Source organism: Odocoileus virginianus, chromosome 3 (genome assembly GCF_023699985.2).
Source record: "Odocoileus virginianus isolate 20LAN1187 ecotype Illinois chromosome 3, Ovbor_1.2, whole genome shotgun sequence".
In the NCBI taxonomy this organism is placed as follows: Eukaryota; Metazoa; Chordata; class Mammalia; order Artiodactyla; family Cervidae; genus Odocoileus; species Odocoileus virginianus.
Window position 1 is genome coordinate 37,989,681 of NC_069676.1, and position 6,000 is coordinate 37,995,680.

Genomic DNA, 6,000 nt, shown 5'->3' on the forward strand with positions numbered 1-6,000 from the left:
CTCAGGAGACAGCTCAGGTGATCTGCTATTCCTATCTCTTTAAGAATTTTCCACAGTTTGTTGTGATCCACATGTTCAAAGGCTTTGGCATTGTCAATAAAGCAGAAATAGATGTTTTTCTGGAACTCTCTTGCTTTTCTGATGATCCAAAAGATGTTGACAATTTAACCTCTGGTTCCTCTGCCTTTTCTAAATGCAGCTTGACCATCTGGAAGTTCACAGTTCACATATTGTTGAAGCCTGGCTTGGAGAATTTTGAGGATCACTTTGCTAGTGAGTGAGATGAGTGCAATTGTAGTTTGAGGATTCTTTGGCCTTGCCTTCCTTTGAGATTGGAACAAAAACTGACCTTTTCCAGTCCTGTGGCCACTGCTGACTTTTCCAAATTTGCTGTCATATTGAGTGCAACACTTTCACAGCATCATCTTTTAGGATTTGAAATAGCTCAACTGGAATTCCATCACCTCCACTAGCTTTGATATTCCTTGTTAGAACCAATCAAATATAGCCAATATCTTAATATCATGGTAAGCATTTATATACTTATGGAAGGAATACAATTTCAGGAGGATGAAACGTTTATGCACAGTGAGGAAAATAGATGGATACTAAAGATTATCTCTTAGTTGGTTTTTATATACTTATTCACACATGACTGAATCCTATGCTGATTTAAATAATGTATTAATGTGTAAATAGCCATACATTTCAACTAGCCTTTGACCAGTAATACGATTAACTTTTAATTTATTACCAATGTTGGATTCTTTTTCAAGATTAAAAACAAAATACCATATGGAATTGCTCTGGGAAGACAGTGGCAAAGTCATTCTTTTACAGTGCATATTTGATTTTCTGGCCAGCTTATCAATGAAAGAATGCAAGTCGATTCTATAAGGCATTCATCTACAAAGGAGGATGCTTGGGTGATGACCTGTGTTACTGAGGATTGCACATTTTCTTCTCAATTCTGCCATTCTTTGTTCAAATGATGAATGTAAATATTTTCAGAACACGTATTGATTCAATAGAAGGAAATATTTATCTCATATCTAATTGATGGAAAACATGAAAACCCTATAAAGTATTTCTTCCACAGCATACCCACCATACAGAAAAATAAGATCATTGACAGAAGAGAAGCTCTCATAACTGTTGGATTACCATTTCCCTTAGGGAAAAATATTTCCTTAGTTAACCAGGCTGCCACTGACTTGACCCTTTTTGATGTCTTCAGCTTAATGTCCCTTCATCTACTTCTGAAAAGAAATTTTCAAATTTTTTATCTTGCTCCTTTGTTTGAAACATATGCCTCTGTCACCTTCTTTTGCCTAATTTACTATTTTTATTTGTGTGTATTTTATAGTTATGTTACATTTCCTAACCTGTTCACTTGCCTACTAGTGAGTGGGTCTTGATCCCTGGGTGAGTGATTGAGAGGTCCAAAGTATCTTAGAGCTGGTATGGGCCTGATGGTGGGTGGGGTTGTGGCCAGGGTATCCCAGGGCCAGTGTTAGCCTGTTGGTTTGATCAGTCACAGAAACTACAAAGGCAGAAAGAAAGAAGAAAAAAAATTGTTTATTTTATACCCCATCAACTTATTTTATACTCCAATTAAATAGTTTAAAAAGGTTTTTTAAAAATTTAAAAAGTTTAAAAGCTAAGAAAGATAAATCACACACAACCAACAGGGGATTAATATCCATAATATAATATTTATATACAGAATTTAGTAAGCAAAATGTAAACAACCTATCATGGACCTGGTAAAGTAAATTCAAATAAATTTCCTAGAAATAGAGAAAAGGAGTCCATAATTATACTTAAAAATAGTCAATCTCATTTCAACAAAAATAGCACAAATTAAAAGCACACTTTTATAGTAACTATAAATGGAATATAACCTTTAAAATTTATGAATCACTACATTGGATACCTGTAATTTATACAATACTATACATCAACTATACCCCATAGACTATACAGTCCATGGAATTCTCCAGGCCAGAATACTGGAGTGGGTAGCTGTTCCCTTTTCCAAAGGATGTTCCCTTCTCCAGGGGATCTTCCCAACCGTGGGATCAAACCCAGGTTTCCCACATAGCAGGTGGGTTCTTTACCATCTAAGCTACCAGGGGAGCCCAAGAACACTATGGTGAGTAGCCTATACCTTCTTCAGCAGATCTTTACAACTCAGGAATCAAAACAGGGTCTCCTGCTTGCAGGTGGGTTCTTTATCAGTTGAGCTACCAGGGAAGACTGGAATATGGTAACAAAAATGGAATATAACATTTAAAATGTGTGAATCACCTATAAACTGGATCCTTGTAATGTATACAATACTATATATAAACTGTATTTTACTAAATGAATAAATAAGATAAAATAAATTTGGAAAACAGAAAAGGACACTGAGAAATCATTTTACACTCCCCTTACCAGAAAATTGTCACTATTTGAGAGGAGTACAGAATGCAAAAAACATCCTTACATTGACGGAATATGCAAATAATTTTAACATATTCTCCAAACATTTTGTCAGTTACTTACTAATATTGAAGATGAGCTTAACATTCAGTGCACTAATTCTATCCCCAGGCATCTACTAAATATGTTTCCAATGTCCATATTAGTTTGCTTGCTTATTAAATAATGAGCAAATTAGTAGGGGTAAATATTTTTGTCATATTATTACAATGGAATTGTACACTGCAGTGAAAAAATATTTTAGAGTTTTACTTCCCTACATGAACAACTATCAAAAACTCCATTTTAATTAAACAGAAGTAAAAGAATAAAAAATGTTTATTTACAAACAATTTAAAAATACACAACATAGAACACTGTATTAGTTTGGAATGCATAAGCAATACAATCAATGAAGTTATGAGAGGAAAAAAAGTTATATAGAGTTTTGCCTGGTGAAACAGAGGTTAAGAATCTGCCTCCCAGTACAGGGGACATGGGTACAATTCCCGGCCCAGGATAATCCCACATGCTGCAAGGCCACTAAGCCTATAGGCCACAACCACTCTGGACTTCACAAGCTGCAAATACTGAGCCTGCTTATCCTAGAGCCAAGATCCTACCACAATAAGAAATCCATGCACCACACAACTGGAGAACTGTCCCTGCTTACCGCAATTAGAGAAGTTCTGTGCACAGCAAGGGAGAGCTCAAGCGCCACAACAAAAACTCATTGCAGCCAAAAATAAATAAATTAATTTAAAAAATAAAGGTTATATAACAAGATTCAGAATAGTGGCTACCTCACTAGGGGAACAAAAAAAAAACCTATTTTTCTTTAAAGTAGAATTGGAATGCAAATCAACAAGGATTATAGAGACTTTTAAAATCAGCTTTACAGAGGCATACTTTACATACAGTAAAATTCACTCTTTTCAGCTGCACAGTTCTACAAGTTTTAACAAATTTATAGTTATGTTATCGTTATCATATTTCCCTCAAAACAAATAAATGCAGAAAGCTGTAAATTAGAATAGAGTTTATTTAAGATCTTAAGAATTGCAATTCTGGAGATAAAAATTTAGTTAAGCCCAAAGGAAGAGAAAGAGTCAGAAGCTTTCAGTTCAGTTCAGCCACTCAGTCGTGTCCAACTCTGTGACCCCATGGACTGCAGCGTGATAGACTTTCCTGTCCATCACTAACTTCTGGAGCTTGCTCAAACTCATGTCCATTGAATTGGTGATGCCATCCAACCACCTTATCTTCTGTCATCTCCTTATCCTCCAGCCTTCAATCTTTCCCAGCATCAGGGTCCTTTCAAATGACTCAGTTCTTTGCATTAGGTGGCCAGAGTATTGGGGTTTCAGCTTCAGCGTCAGTCCTCCAATGAATATTCAGGACTGATTCCCTTTAGGCTGGATGGGTTGGATCTTCTTGCAGTCCAAGGGACTCTCAAGAGTCTTCTCCAGCACCACAGTTCAAAAGCATCAATTCTTCAGTGCTCAACTTTTTTATAGTACAACTCTCACATCCATACATGACTACTAGAAAAACCTTAGTCTTCAATATTTCCCATATAAGTCAGAAGCTTATAAAGGCAAAAAGTCAGGAGGTTGTTAAAAGTAGCCTGATGAGAACTGTGACCGACTCAGGTTCAAGTTAGAATATACATGTTTTTAAGGAATCACAAGTTATTTTAGGTTTGGGGTTCAATAAATAGATAGACTGTCATGAATTATTTTAAAGTAAGGTTTTGATAAGTTTCTTGAGTTTCTGTCAGATGTTCTGATGGCTTCATCAGGTCAAAGAGTCAGATTCCATTCAGGATAAGAAATGCATAAATTCCTAAGCAGCTTCTTGGCTCCGTTTTAGAGAATTCTCCTAACAATACCAATTTCATTTTGATTTTCTGTTAGCAACCACAATCAATATCCACAAGAAATATCAATATTTTTAGCACATTAAAGGATTCCTCCATTACATACATTCTTCCTCTTATACTGACTCTGGCTTGACATGAGAGTGTAACCTGCAGGAAGGCCAGGGGTCTCCAAAAGAAGGAAATAGGCTGCACATGTCAGACATTTTTTACCTCTCTTTTAAGTGGCAGGAAGAAGCAAACTAGTGTTATATTTTTTCCCTTCTCTATACAAATTTAAAAAGAAGTTTCTCTTCAAATTCTGTGTTGCAGATCAATGGAACAAAACAGAAAGCCCAGAGATAAATCGACGTACCTATGGACACCTTATCTTTGACAAAGGAGGCAAGAATATACAACGGAGAAAAGATAATCTCTTTAACAAGTGGTGCTAGGAAAACTGGTCAACCACTTGTAAAAGAATGAAACTAGAACACTTTCTAACACCATACACAAAAATAAACTCAAAATGGATTAAAGATCTAAATGTAAGACCAGAAACTATTAAACTCCTAGAGGAGAACATAGGCAAAACACTCTCCGACATAAATCACCGCAGTATCCTCTATGACCCATCTCCCAGAATATTGGAAATAAAAGAGAAAATAAACAAATGGGACCTAATTGAAATTAAAAACTTCTGCACAACAAAGGAAACTATAAGCAAGGTGAAAAGACAGCCTTCAGAATGGGAGAAAATAATAGCAAATGAGGCAACTGACAAAGAATTAATCTCAAAAATATACAAGCAACACCTGCAGCTTAATTCCAGAAAAATAAACGACACAATCAAAAAATGGGCCAAAGAACTAAATAGACATTTCTCCAAAGAAGACAAACAGATGTCTAACAAACATATGAAAAGATGCTCAACATCACTCATTATCAGAGAAATGCAAATCAAAACCACAACGAGGTACCATCTCACGCCAGTCAGGATGGCTGCTATCCAAAAGTCTACAAGCAATAAATGCTGGAGAGGGTGTGGAGAAAAGGGAAGCTCTTACTCTGTTGGTGAGAATGCAAATTAGTACAGCCACTATGGAGAACAGTGTGGAGATTCCTTAAAAAACTGGAAACAGAACTGCCATATGACCCAGCAATCCCACTGCTGGGAATGCAAACCGGGGAAACCAGAATTGAAAGAGGCACGTGTATCCCAATGTTCACCGCAGCACCATTTATAATAGCCAGGACATGGAAGCAATCTAGATGTCCATCAGCAGATGAAAGGAAAAGAAAGCTGTGGTAGATATACACAATGGAGTATTACTCAGCCATTAAAAAGAATACATTTGAATCGCTCTAATGAGGTGGATGAAACTGGAGCCTATTATACAGAATGAAGTAAGCCAGAAAGAAAAATACCAATACAGTATAATAGTGCATATATATGGAATTTAGAAAGATGGTAATGATAACCCTATATGCGAGACAGCAAAAGAGACACAGAGGTATAGAACAGTCTTTTGGACTATGTGGGAGAGGGTGAGGGTGGGATGATTTGGGAGAATTGTATTGAAACATGTATATTATCATATGTGAAACGAATCGGCAGTCCAGGTTCGATGCATGATATAGGATGCTCAGGGCTGGTGCACTGGGATGACCCAGAG